General features: G+C 40.0%; 1 pseudogene; it reads right to left on the reverse strand.

Annotated features, from left to right (window-relative positions):
* Window positions 1–673: 673 nt before the first annotated feature.
* Window positions 674–1,356, reverse strand: LOC140514303 (sperm-associated antigen 7 pseudogene; annotated as a pseudogene).
* Between the last annotated feature and the right edge of the window lie 11,259 nt (window positions 1,357–12,615).

Consider the following 12,615-nt stretch of genomic DNA (forward strand, 5'->3'; position numbering starts at 1 on the left):
AGACATTTGATTAAGCCTTATATAGTAGATTAATAAGGTTCAGTGCAGAAATAGACAATCAGCAAGAGATAGGCCAGAGCCATAATGATTAATGAGCTTAAACTGTGGCAACCATAGCACCATGGATAGCTCCATGGAAACACCATTCTGATAGCAGCTACTACGATTCTATCTCTGTCTACATGTTCAAGAAATCCTGGTGTTCTGATCCCTTAGGTAGAGTGATTTGCCTGGATAGTCAAGTCGTTTTTTTCCCCTAGATATCTGGTTTACCCCATGCACAAGTCAGTATATGGGGTCAAAGAATGTTTTTTGAGCATAAAGTTACCTTAGCCTTGAGGAAAAAGAAACACCCCCAGGAAAAAGGAGTAATATAGATTAAATATTCACTCACATTCTGTCACACATCTTTTGGGGGAAATTGGAAGGAGATTCACTCAATTATTCCATATAACCAACAGTAAAAAATCTAAAGACACTCAGACCAGATGACCATAGGAGAACCCCCATACCCATCTCACCATTCTAATGGCTCCATTGGGAGTCAATCGCTGGAGTGGTCATCAGAAATCAAGACAGGGTGGCCTTGTATTGCCTGAAACTTCATCCGTGGCCCCATTTCCCCTTTTCAAAGCCACAAGGGGATTGTAAGGGGAGGAGATAGAAAAAGGATCTAGGAGCTGGAAGTCCCTTCCTCTCCACTCTGACGAAGATGTTTCTTGGCATTGATATCATTCATGGCTTCCTCAGTGGAGCATGTGTCCCTCTTATTGGTTACTGGAGCACTGTCATAGGTCTTGTTGACCTGTAGCATGTGGACAGTATCCTTGGCTGCCCCTTTCCCAATGAGGTGACTGTATTTGCCCTTGTAGTCAATCACAGGGTTCACAACAGCAGGGCCTTGCTGGGCAGCTTCTTCCCCTTCCACCAGGCTAACTCTTTCTGTCTCTGTTTCTCCTCTTCCTCCTGTGGATCCCACTCCTCCCCATGGTTGTATGAGTCAAGCTCTTCATCAGAGTGTGCAAACTCCTTTTTGAAGATCATGACATATTGGAATTCATCATCCTTCCTAAAGGAGAATGATATTAGGCTAGTCAACTCCACAACATCATGTAATATACTCTTCTCAATCTTGTTCATTGGCTGGAACTTTCTCTTGGTCTGACCACTGTCCTGGATGAAATCTGGCACCTCTTTCTCCATCTACTTTCAAAATTCCACTTTCTGATGCTTCTCCTATTCCTGGAATTTCTTCAGGCAAGCAGTCTGTTCTTGGGCCTTACAGTGGGTCTCCTGGTCACCGCCACTGGGCAGCTTCCCCATCGAGCTTGGAATAGAGTCCAGTAGGTCCGCCATCTTGGAAGAGACTAGATAGTCAAGTCTTTTCTGTGTGCATCTTGAAGTTCGGAATTTTCTTTACTCATTCAGAAGCCTGGGCTAGATAACTAAATCAGAGGGTTGAGTCCAATTATTGAGCATATCTATATCTGTACCTGTTTGTATTATTCTAATTGTTGGGGAATTTTTGGATTTTGTTTAACTGATGCTCTGGTTCACTTGATCCTAGAATCACACCAGTGTTATTTATTTTTAAGATGCTAGGATAATAGTATGTCCATTGATTTAAAGCTGGAAGAGACCTTAGAAGTCACTTATGCCAATACTTTCATTTTATAGATGGAAAAAGAGAGACTCAGAGGTTAAATGACTTGCCTATGGTCAAATAAATAGAGCCAGGTCTTGAGCTCAAGGTCTCTGACCTCACATCCAACATTCTTTCCACTTAACCATGGTGCCTTATAACTCAATGCTTACTGTACTTCTGTCTACTTCCTTCTGTCACTGTCTAAGTAACCTGTATTGAAGAGGAGCTTGGTGCCACTTCTATTCAGGTCAGCTCAGTTCAGTTCAGTGTGGATAATCTAGTTTAAGCTTAATTCAATTCAATCCATTGATTTAAATTCAACAAACATGCACTAAGAATCTACAATGTATAAGTTACTCTACTTGGCACTGAACTCAACAAGAAAATAACATTCCCAACTTCTAAGGAATTTACAGTTTAGTATGGGAAAAAGCAATGAGAACTGGTATTTATACAGTGCACAAAAATTTGCTGAGTGTTTTGCACATATCACTTATTTGGTCCTCACACTGGTCCTGTGATATAGGTCTAAAAGGTATTAGTAGCTTCATTTTTTGCTTATTTATTTATTTTTAGTTTTCAACTTTCATTTCCACAAAATTTTGAGTTTCAAGTTATCTCCCTGTCTCCCCCCTCCCCCACTCCCCAAACACCGTGCATTCTGATTACCCTATCCCCCAATCTTCCCTCCTTTGTATCACATCCCTCCCTTCCCTTATCCCCATCTTCTCTCTTTTCTTGTAGGGCAAGATAAATTTCTCTACCCCATTACTTGTATTTCTTGTGCCCCAGTTGCATGGAAAAACAATTCTCAACATTCATTCCTAAAACTTTGAGTTCCAATTTTTCTCCCTTTCTCCCTTCCCACCTATCCCCACTGAGAATGCAAGCAATTCAATATAGGCTATATATGTGTAGCTTTGTAAAAGACTTCCATAATAGTCATGTTGTGTAAGACTAACTATATTTCCCTCCATCCTGTACTGCCCCCCATTTATTCTATTCTCTTTTGACCTTGTCCCTCCTCGAGTGTTCACTTCTAATTATTCCTTTCTTCTATTTGCCCTCCCTTCTATCATCACCCTACCTGACTTCTCCCCTTGTCTCCTACTTTCTTGTAGTGTAAGACAAATTTTCGTACCAAATTAAATGTACATATTATTCCCTTCTTAAGCCAAATGTGATGAGAGTAAGCTTCATTTTTTCCCTCTCACCTTCCCCCTTTTCCCCTCCATTGAAAAAACTTTTTCTTTCCTCTTTTATGAGAGATAGTTTGCCCCATTCCCTTTCTCCCATTCTCCTCCCAATATAGTCCTCTCTCACCCCTTAATTTTTTTTTATATATTCCTTCTTGTTCAACTTACTCCATGTCCTCTCTCTCTCTCTCTCTCTCTCTCTCTCTCTCTCTCTCTCTCTCTCTCTCTCTCTGTGTGTGTGTGTGTGTGTGTGTGTAATCCCTCCAACTACCCAAATACTGAGAAAAGTTTCAAGAGTTACAAATATGATCTTTCCATGCAGGAATGTAAACAGTTCAACTTTAGTAAGTCCCTTAGGATTTCTCTTTCCTGTTTACCTTTTCATGCTTCTCTTGACTCTTGTGTTTGAAAGTCAAATTTCTATTCAGCTCTGGTCTTTTCATCAAGAATGCTTGAAAGTCTTCTATTTCATTGAAAGACCATTTTTTTCCCCTGAAGTATTATACTCAGTTTTTCTGGGTAGGTGATCCTTGGTTTTAGTCCTGGTTCCTTTGACTTCTGGAATATCATATTCCAAGACCTTCAATCCCTTAATGTAGAAGCTACTAGATCTTGTGTTATCCTGATTGTATTTCCACAATTCTCAAATTGTTTCTTTCTAGCTGCTTGCAATATTTTCTTCTTGACCTGGCAACTCTGGAATTTGGCTACAATATTCCTAGGAGTTTTTCTTTTCAAAATGCTTTCAGGATGTGATCAGTGGATTCTTTCAATGTTTATTTTACCCTCTGGTTCTAGAATGTCAATGCAGTTTTCCTTGATAAATTCATGACAGATGATATATAGGCTCTTTTTTTGATCATGACTTTCACATAGTCCCATAATTTTAATATTATCTCTCCTGGATCTATTTTCCAGGTCAGTTGCTTTTCCAATGAGATATTTTACATTGTTTTCTATTTTTTCATCCTTTTGGTTTCATTTTGTAATTTCTTGGTTTCTCATAAAGCCATTAGCTTACATCTGCTCCACTCTAATTTTTAAAAACTGTTTTCTTCAGTGAGCTTTTGAACCACTTTTCCATTTGGCTAATTCTGCTTTATAAAGCATTCTTCTCCTCATTGGATTTTTGGACCTCTTTTGTTATTTGAGTCAGTCTATTTTAAAGGGTATTATTTTCTTTAGCATTTTTTGAGTCTCCTTTAGCAAGGTGTTGACTCGTTTTTCATGATTTTCTTTCATCACTCTCATTTCTCTTCCTGACTTTTCCTCCACCACTCTTACCTGATTTTCAAAATCTTTTTTGAGCTCTTCCATGACCGGAGACCATTGCATAGTTATTTTGGAGGTACTGGATGCAGAAGCTTTGATTTTTAGGTTTTCCTCTGATGATATGCATTGTTCTTCCTCATCTGAAAGGATAGAAGAAAATACCTGTTCACCAAGAAAGTAGTCTTCTATAGTCTTATTTTTTCCCCTTTCTTTGGCATTTCCCCAGCCAGTTACTTGACTTTTGAGTCCTTTGTCAAGAGGAGGATATATTCTAGGACCTGTAAGTTTTCACTTCCTCCAAGGTGGCAGAATCAACTGACTTGCATTCTGGTCTGGGAGGAACCAAAAACTTATCTGCCCAAGGTCTGTGAATAGAATTCCCTCTCCAGAGCCTTCACCAGCTCTACCACGCCAGTTCTCATCCTCACCCTAGGGCTGCCACTCAGGACTGAGACCCTGTTTAGCCACTTAATTCCCCCAGGGGCTTTAGGCAAAGGGCTCCAAAAATGGACGCTGTAGCTGCAGTGTCTGATGCAGGCACGTCCAGAATGGGTTCCCTTCTCCTTCAGGTGAAAAAGCTTTCTCACTGACCTTTGAAGCTGTCTTTGGTGAGTGTGGCTTGAGCAATCTGGGAACCACAGCTGCTGCTGTGGATTCAGCCCCCTGAGGCCTGCTCTGGTTCTGTCCCTGCCGAGCCATGTGGCCGGGCTGTGCTCCACTCTGAGCCTGGTGCAATAGACCTTTCCTGTCAGCCTTCCAGGCTGATTTGGGCTGGAAATCTGTTTCACTTTATCACTTTGTGGCTTCTGCTGCTCTAGAATTTGTTTAGAGTCATTTTTTACGGGTATTTCATAGGTTATGGGGGAGAGCTTTTGTAGGTTCATCTTTCTACTCTGTCATCTTGGCTCTGCCCACCAGTCCAATAGTAGCCTCATTTTCTGTGGAAGGAAACCAATGGTCAGAGGAATTAAGTGATTTTTTTATAATTCACGCAACTAATATTTGTCAAAGCTGTGATTTGAACTGACATCTCTCTTGACTGTAAGTCTAGTGACTCCATCATGCCATGAATAGATCCAGTACATAAAATGTGCTAGAAAAAAGAAAGGCAAATTTCAGTAATCAATTACATGAGGGCAGAGGTCATTCAAAGAAGGCTTTCAGAGGAGGTGGCTTCAGAGTTAGCATGTGAACAGTGAATAGGATTTCAATAAGCAATTAAAGGGGAAGAAGAGAGATAACTCTCCAAACAAAGAGAGCATCAAAATAAAAATCATGGTCTTGCCAGCAGAAATGTTGCAGAGTGTATTCAGCAAATCACGAACAGTCCAATTTAACTGGAATGTAGAGTGTATGAACAAGGACAGTGAGAAATAGGGCTAGGAAATTTGTAGTTTCTAGCCTTGTCCTATTCTCTGATCGATCCCATATTTTCTAGCTTACCTGAAAAAGTGCTACAACTACAAATTCACTGTAAAATCTGCTTTTTAAATGTTTAATCCTCAGCTGCAATCAGAAAATCATAGCTCGAGAGCTAAAAGAGACCTCAAAGGTCATCTAATCCAATTCCTCTTGATTTTATATATTCTGAAATGGAGACCTATGAAGGTTAAACAACTTTCTCATGGACTCATAACTAGAAAATATTTGGCAGAGGTTGAATCTGAACCCAGATCATCTGCCTGCAGGGCTATGACTCTTATTATTGAATCATGCCTCTCTAATCAGGATAACTTCCATCATCTGTTGGCTTGACTAGAGGTCCCACCCAATTCAACCAGCCAAATGTGCCCTTTTAGAATGTAAGTTCCTTGAGAGTGGGGTATGATTCATTTATTGTATTGGTACCTTAGCACAGTACCAGGGACACGTGAATATTTCATAAATATTTATTGATTGATTAATATTATTAATTGATTAATATTAATGGTTGATTGGTTTTAGGTTGTTGCTGTCTATCTTTCATTTTTGAAGAGAACCAGTATCAGGAGGGTGATATCTTGACTTGTGCATAAATCAGGTTTAAGTGACACAGAGCCAAGCAAAGACATCAGCCTCACTCTCTCTTCTAGGGTTATTGAAGTCCAGTGACAAGACAAAAATCAAGATGACTAGTGATGACTCAGGACTGTGGGAAAAAGGAGGCTGTTGCTTCTGCTTCAAAACCAAATTAGTAAACAAGATGCAGGTGGTTACAAGGCAGCTGGAAATTATAAAGAAAATGAGGAGAAGGGGGCAAAGTACTGAAAGATGTAAACAGGGGTGGAGAATCATGTGGGGAATTTAGGCATTCTGGTACCCAACCAATGGAACAATACGGGAGGGGAATACGAATTGGGAATAGGAAATCAAAAGCCATGTATTTGTCTCAATGGGTGTGGCTACTTGGTAGGCACCTGCTCTTCCAATAATGTTAAATAAAAGTCCTTTCTAACTCACCAGTGGCTTCCTGGAGTTCTTGGTAAGACACTTCTTTCTTACAGGATGCAGTGGATGACCTTGGTGTCTTCAATATAAGACTAAACTCTAAGCTCCTAACAAGAACCTGCTTGAGCCTCCTTCACGACCCTTGGAACAAATTGTTCCCATCTACCCATCCCATGCTTGGGTAAAGGATAGTTAGTAGATTGGATCAAGCCCCTGTTCAAAACTTACATAAATAAAAATAGCCCAGGACTTCACCTGATGCTTCATCTGCTCAATGAATGTTCATTATCTTTTATATTCAAGGCATCATGTTAGGATATGAAGATATAAATGATATACTTCCTGTTCTTAGGGAATTTTCATTCTACTGGGGAACATAATTTGTATAGAGACAAATACATAGAAAGTATATACAAAATAATACCAAGTATTTTCAGAAAGCATTACAGATGAAGTAATCAGAAAGTCCTGGTACAGGAAGTGGTGCCTAAGCTGTGTCTTGAAGAAAACTAATGATTCCAAGAAGCAGGAGAGAGGGGAGGGTACAATTTAGGAGATATGTGCAAACCCACAGAAGTATAGGATGGAACGTTGAATTCAATCTAGAGGGAACAGCTAATATTCTAGTTTAACCAATGTTTCATTAAATGGTGGGAGCCTAAGATCTCTATATTTCTTCTCCTCTGTGATGTCAGAAGAATCCATGGTTAGAATATATCAATTAAGCTATTAAGTGAGTCTTCTCCAAGTACTGAGGAAGAGGACACAGCAGAGAGTGATTCTTAGCTTTACCCTCTCCACATTCTGGTTCTGTTAATGAGAAGGATGGAGATTCCAAGGACAAAAGGTGCTGATGGGGAAAAAAACAAACTTCAACTCAAGAATGTGTATTTGCTATTAGAAGGAATGTGGAAATGATTGAGAAAATCTAGAAATACATGTGCACGTGTGAAAAGCTAACCTTTTCTCAAAGGTTCATTAAATTAAGCATGTTCCTTTATGTGGTGGTCTGCTGCCTGATCCAGATTTTCTTTTCTTCCAGACTAAGAAGAAACACACTTGAGAGACAAAGGGTGAGGCCACCCAGATGGTTAATGGGAGATCTGGCATTAGCAGGCAGCCCCCACTCCCCAAGCTCCTCCCCTCCATGGGCTCAACTTAGGGTGGGTCTTGGATATGAGAACTCCTGGTGTCTGATTTCAGCTGGTGGTGATTTGCAGGTTTTTGGTTTTTTTAAAAATCATCTGGGGCTAAAATAATAAAGACCATGTGCAATTGCAAACCTATGTAACTGATCTGAGTAGAACCCACAAAGCTGGGAAATCCAAGGACTTTGGCACAAATGTTGTTTTGTTATGTCCCTGGGCCAGGCTGGGTAATTCAGAGGGTTATGAGCCTCAAGCAATGTTGAGTACTATGTGTTCTGCAATTAGCCTGGTGGAGTTGGGTTAAGGCCGTTGTGAGGCAAGATCCCACCCTGCCCACAACTCTTAAGTAGTTATTTTGTGGCTTCATTACATTCACTGAGGGGCACCCAAGGATTCTTTGCTATGCTGCTTTTGAACCAATCTCAACCCTTCACCAGCACATGTTTTTGTGTTTTCTTGTCTGAACTACTGTCTCTTCTAAGCTGCACATACTGGAATAAATAGATCTTAACTCCCTGACTGGGTAGTTCCTGGAGCCATCCTGTATCACTTGTCAAATGGCCTCCCTTCTCAGGTGGATTCAATGAACTGTCCAGCTCCACCTGGAACATCCCAAGGTGGAGGCAGTGATGACCTCCAGGGCTCCAATTATGGCTCATTTCTACTATCTCATCTTTATGTCCTAAACCAAACCCACTCTTCTGACTTCCCTCTTTCTCTTAATGGTACCACAATTCTCCCAGTCACTTAAATACAAAGTCTTTGAGCCATCTTTAACTTCCATTTCCCCTCATATTCAGTGAAAAAGACTACTATGAAATGCTCATTATGTGACAGGCACTGTGCTAAGCTTTGGGGATGCAAAAAGAGACAGAAGACAGCTCCTTGCCCTCAAGGGGGCTCATAATCTAATGGAGGAGACAATGAGTAAACAGATATATATGAAGAAGTTACATACAGAAAAAAATAGGAAATTACCTCTCACACTTATTCCTTCCTTGCTTCTGCTACTGCCACCTCCTGGAGTCTTTAACCCTTCATCACCTTTCTTTTCTCCTAATTCCTTGAGCAGTTCACAATAATCAATCTCTCTTCTGAAGTCTACGTTGAATCAGTTTAGTCAAATCTGTCTTTGTGATCACACTTGAGGTTTTCTTGGTAGAGATAGTGGGATGTGGTTTGCCATTTCCTTCTCCAACTCAAAAACTGAGGCAGAAAGGATGAAGTGACTTGCGCAGGATCCCACTGGTAAGTGTCTGAGGCTAGATTTGACCTCAGGGATGAGTGTTCCTGACTCCAGGAGAGATACAGTATCCACTGTGCCACCTAATTGCCTTGATGCATTAGAGTCTCATGCATGATACTTACACTACATCCTACCATTATTAAACTTGCAACATACCTGTCTACAAGGAGATTGTAGGCTACTTGGTAGTAAGGACTGAATACAGCCAGTTTTTTTAAAATTAATAGAACATATTTTTCCTAAACATCACTATATTGTGCAAAAGCCTCAAGCTTATGGCTAAAACAGGATTAAAAGCACAAGTCGAAAAATTGTCGGTGATGCACAAATTTAGGAACCTAATAAAAAAAGGTAGCATGCTTGCAAACATGTTAAATGGTTAAGAAACATATAAATACTATAATAAAAGGTGGTTATGTCTGTAGCCTTGGGCTGCATAATGTTTCTAAGGTGCTTGAGCTAGAAAAGTTGACAGTTACAGCTGAGAGGCCTCAGTGGGTGAAACTGGGGGATGGATTCAAGCCAGAGCCAAGAACACGGTTGAAGGCAGAGAGAGAGGGTTGTGTGGGTGCAAGCCAGCTTTCCTTTGCTCAGAGCCTCTACTACACCAAAAGATATACAATAAACATGGCATTTCACCTTGATAAAACCTTGAAGTTTTCTTGTGGTAGTGGATGTTGGAAGGGTTGCAGCTTGTGAATTATTGTGAAATGGTTCGGTTTTCTGGATTCTGGATGTGTCTGGAGGATGAATTTGTGCATGAGCAAATTTCCAATCCACATTATGCTCTAATTGTTTCCTGACATATTGATCGTGTTAGAACAAATTCCTGTTTTCAAAATAAGCATTATAGCAGAACTGACTGTATTATACTGTCTTGTATCAATAGTATCTGTTACAGTGTAGCTCTTTAGTTACATGGTGGTAACAAGTCAATTTACTAAACATGTATTAAGTGTTTATTGTGTAAATTACACCCTGTTAGTTGTCAAGAGTATGAAGATAAGGATGAAAGGGCCCCTGTCCTCAAGAAGTGTATGTTTTACTGAGGGAACACATTTCCTGGACTGGGCCTATGATTTCATTGGTATAGGGAACTTTAAAAAGTTTATTGTTTTTACTGAGTTGTTTCAGTCATATCCAGCTGTTCACGACCGCATTTAGGATTTTTTTGGAAGAGGTACTGGAGTGGTTTGCCATTTTCTTCTCCAGCCCATTTTACAGATGAGGAACTGAGGCAAACAGGACTAAGCGACTTCTCCAGGGTCACACAGCTAGTAAATGTCTGAAGCCAGATTTGAACTCATGAAGATGAGTCTCACTGATTCCAAGCTCAGTACTTTATCCTCTCACTGCACCACCTAACTGTTTGCATTTTACAATGAGACAACTTCCTTTGATCCAATCAGTCTGGCCTTTTCCCTGCAATCTAAAATTTTAGAGAGTTACCTAGAAAAGTGAGAGGTTAAAGACTAGCCCACGGTGACACAGTCTCAGTCAGAGCAGAGACTTGGAACTTGTGTCTTGAAGACTAGCCCTCTATCACATCATTGCCCTTCTACAACAACATTCTTACAGATAAAAAATAGCAATGTAGGTACAGAAAGGAACAGAAAATAATTGTAGGAAGTAGGAAATTCTAGCCATAGGAAAGTTGAGGAGAGCTTTGTGAAAGACCTAGTATTTGAACTGAATCTTGAAGGAATCTGGGCTTGGGACTAAGAGGCAGAGGGGGTAGGGATTGCATTACAGGCATGGGGGACATATGCAAAAGAATGTAGTAAGAGGATGAAATGTCACATAGCAAAGCAGTTAGACATCAATCTGACTAGAACGATGAGTTACGATAGACAATAAGGTGAAATACAAATAGAAAGTAAGGTGAGAGTAGGGTTTCAAAGATAAGGTTGAAGATAACGTATTTTATCCTAGAGGAAATTGGGAGACATGAAAGATTTTTGAGTTACCTGTATTTTAATCTTATTACCTTATTGTAGGCTCCATGAATGCAGGGGCCATGCTTTCTTTGTTTTTAAACAAATCTCCTCCACCACCAATACCTAGTGTAGTGCTCTGAACACAGAATATGATCATAGGATCATGGATCTCCAGTGTAAAGGGACCTCAGAGGTCATCTCATCCAACACTCATTTTGCATACGAGAAAACAGGTACATGGACAAAAAAATTACATTAAAAAAATCTCAGTGGGTATGTTAAGTGACTTGCCCAAGGTGACAGACAGTAAGAACCAGAGATAGAATCTGAAACTAGGTTTTCTGATTCCAGAACTTTCTTTCCACTGCAACATGCCACTTAATAACTTTGTTGAATGAGTATATGAATCACTTTACTTAACTGGATACTGGTCAAGGCAGGTGAGGAGAAAAGGGAAGAATTTAGGAATGTAGAGTGTTAAAGACTACCCTAGAATCTGAGAGGAGTTTGAGAGTGGGGTCAGCAAATTTTCAACTTCTAGAAAATCTTCCTCCTGGCACTTATGAAATTGAAATACAGCCACCTTAGTTGTGAAGAGGCATTGTAGCACAATGGAAAGAGTGGATGAATTCAAGTTCCTATCTCTGTTACTACCCAGGTGACACGAAGTAAGTCACTTAACTTTCTTGGAATTCCATTTTCTCATTTGTAGAATGAGAGGATTTTACTAGATGGCCTCTGAAATCTTTTCACTTCTAAATTTAGGATCCAGTGATGCTTCAGGTATACCTTGTGTCCAGACAACTCTGAAGATACGGGGTTGTGGGATTAGTGTGGGAGATGAAGGTAGAAAGGAAATTCTCACCTGAGTGGTTTGGGATAGTATGTCATTGACGTCTTTCAAGATGGTAAGGGAAGATTGAATTATATACATAGTTATGATGGTCAAAGGCATTATAGGCATGAACAAAGTTACTGGGTCTTTGGAAGACCTCTAATCAATCAAGAAGCATTATGAAACATTTAATATATGAGAAGCAACATGATATAGTGGATGGAGAAAATATCAGGAAAACTCAAAAGTAGGAAAACATGGATTTATATATTGCCTCTGACAGACTGGTTGTGTGACCCTGTGCAAGTACCCTAACCTAAGGGCTCTGCAAGCTGTAGAAAAGGTGCCTCCTTACATTAGGTAGTAGGAGTTCCATATAAAAGTTAAATCACATGTCCATCCTTCATCCCTTATAGATACCAGGCAAAGTGCTAGGTGCTGATGATACAAATACAAAAAAGAACAAAAAGAAACTCTAGGAGTTTATATTCTATCAAGGTCAAAGATCAGCTCTGGACACTGTTTATCAGTGTTTAAGGCTCTTCTCAGAATGTGAAATATAGTCAAGGCTCTTGAAATTTGGTTAAGACAGTTTTCAATGGCAAATTTGAGACTTTTCTTTGACATTACATACTTCATTGAACTCTCCCCAAACCAAACTCAAGTTTTACCAAGTTGCATCAGACGTTAAACACACTCACCTCAATGTTTTCCAATGGAGACTTAGGCAGTCCAACAGCCCTGCCCTGTTATTAGGAGATGGTGTCAACACTCAACTCCCTTTAATAAATTGAACTAGGCTGTAAGATCAATTAAGGTCTCTTTCCAGGGGAAGACAAGAAATGATAGAACCCCAATATAGAATTCTGGGTCCGTTAGGGTCTTATCATTCTTTCTTTGTCATCAACC

Source organism: Notamacropus eugenii, chromosome 7, assembly GCF_028372415.1.
Source record: "Notamacropus eugenii isolate mMacEug1 chromosome 7, mMacEug1.pri_v2, whole genome shotgun sequence".
NCBI lineage: Eukaryota > Metazoa > Chordata > Mammalia > Diprotodontia > Macropodidae > Notamacropus > Notamacropus eugenii.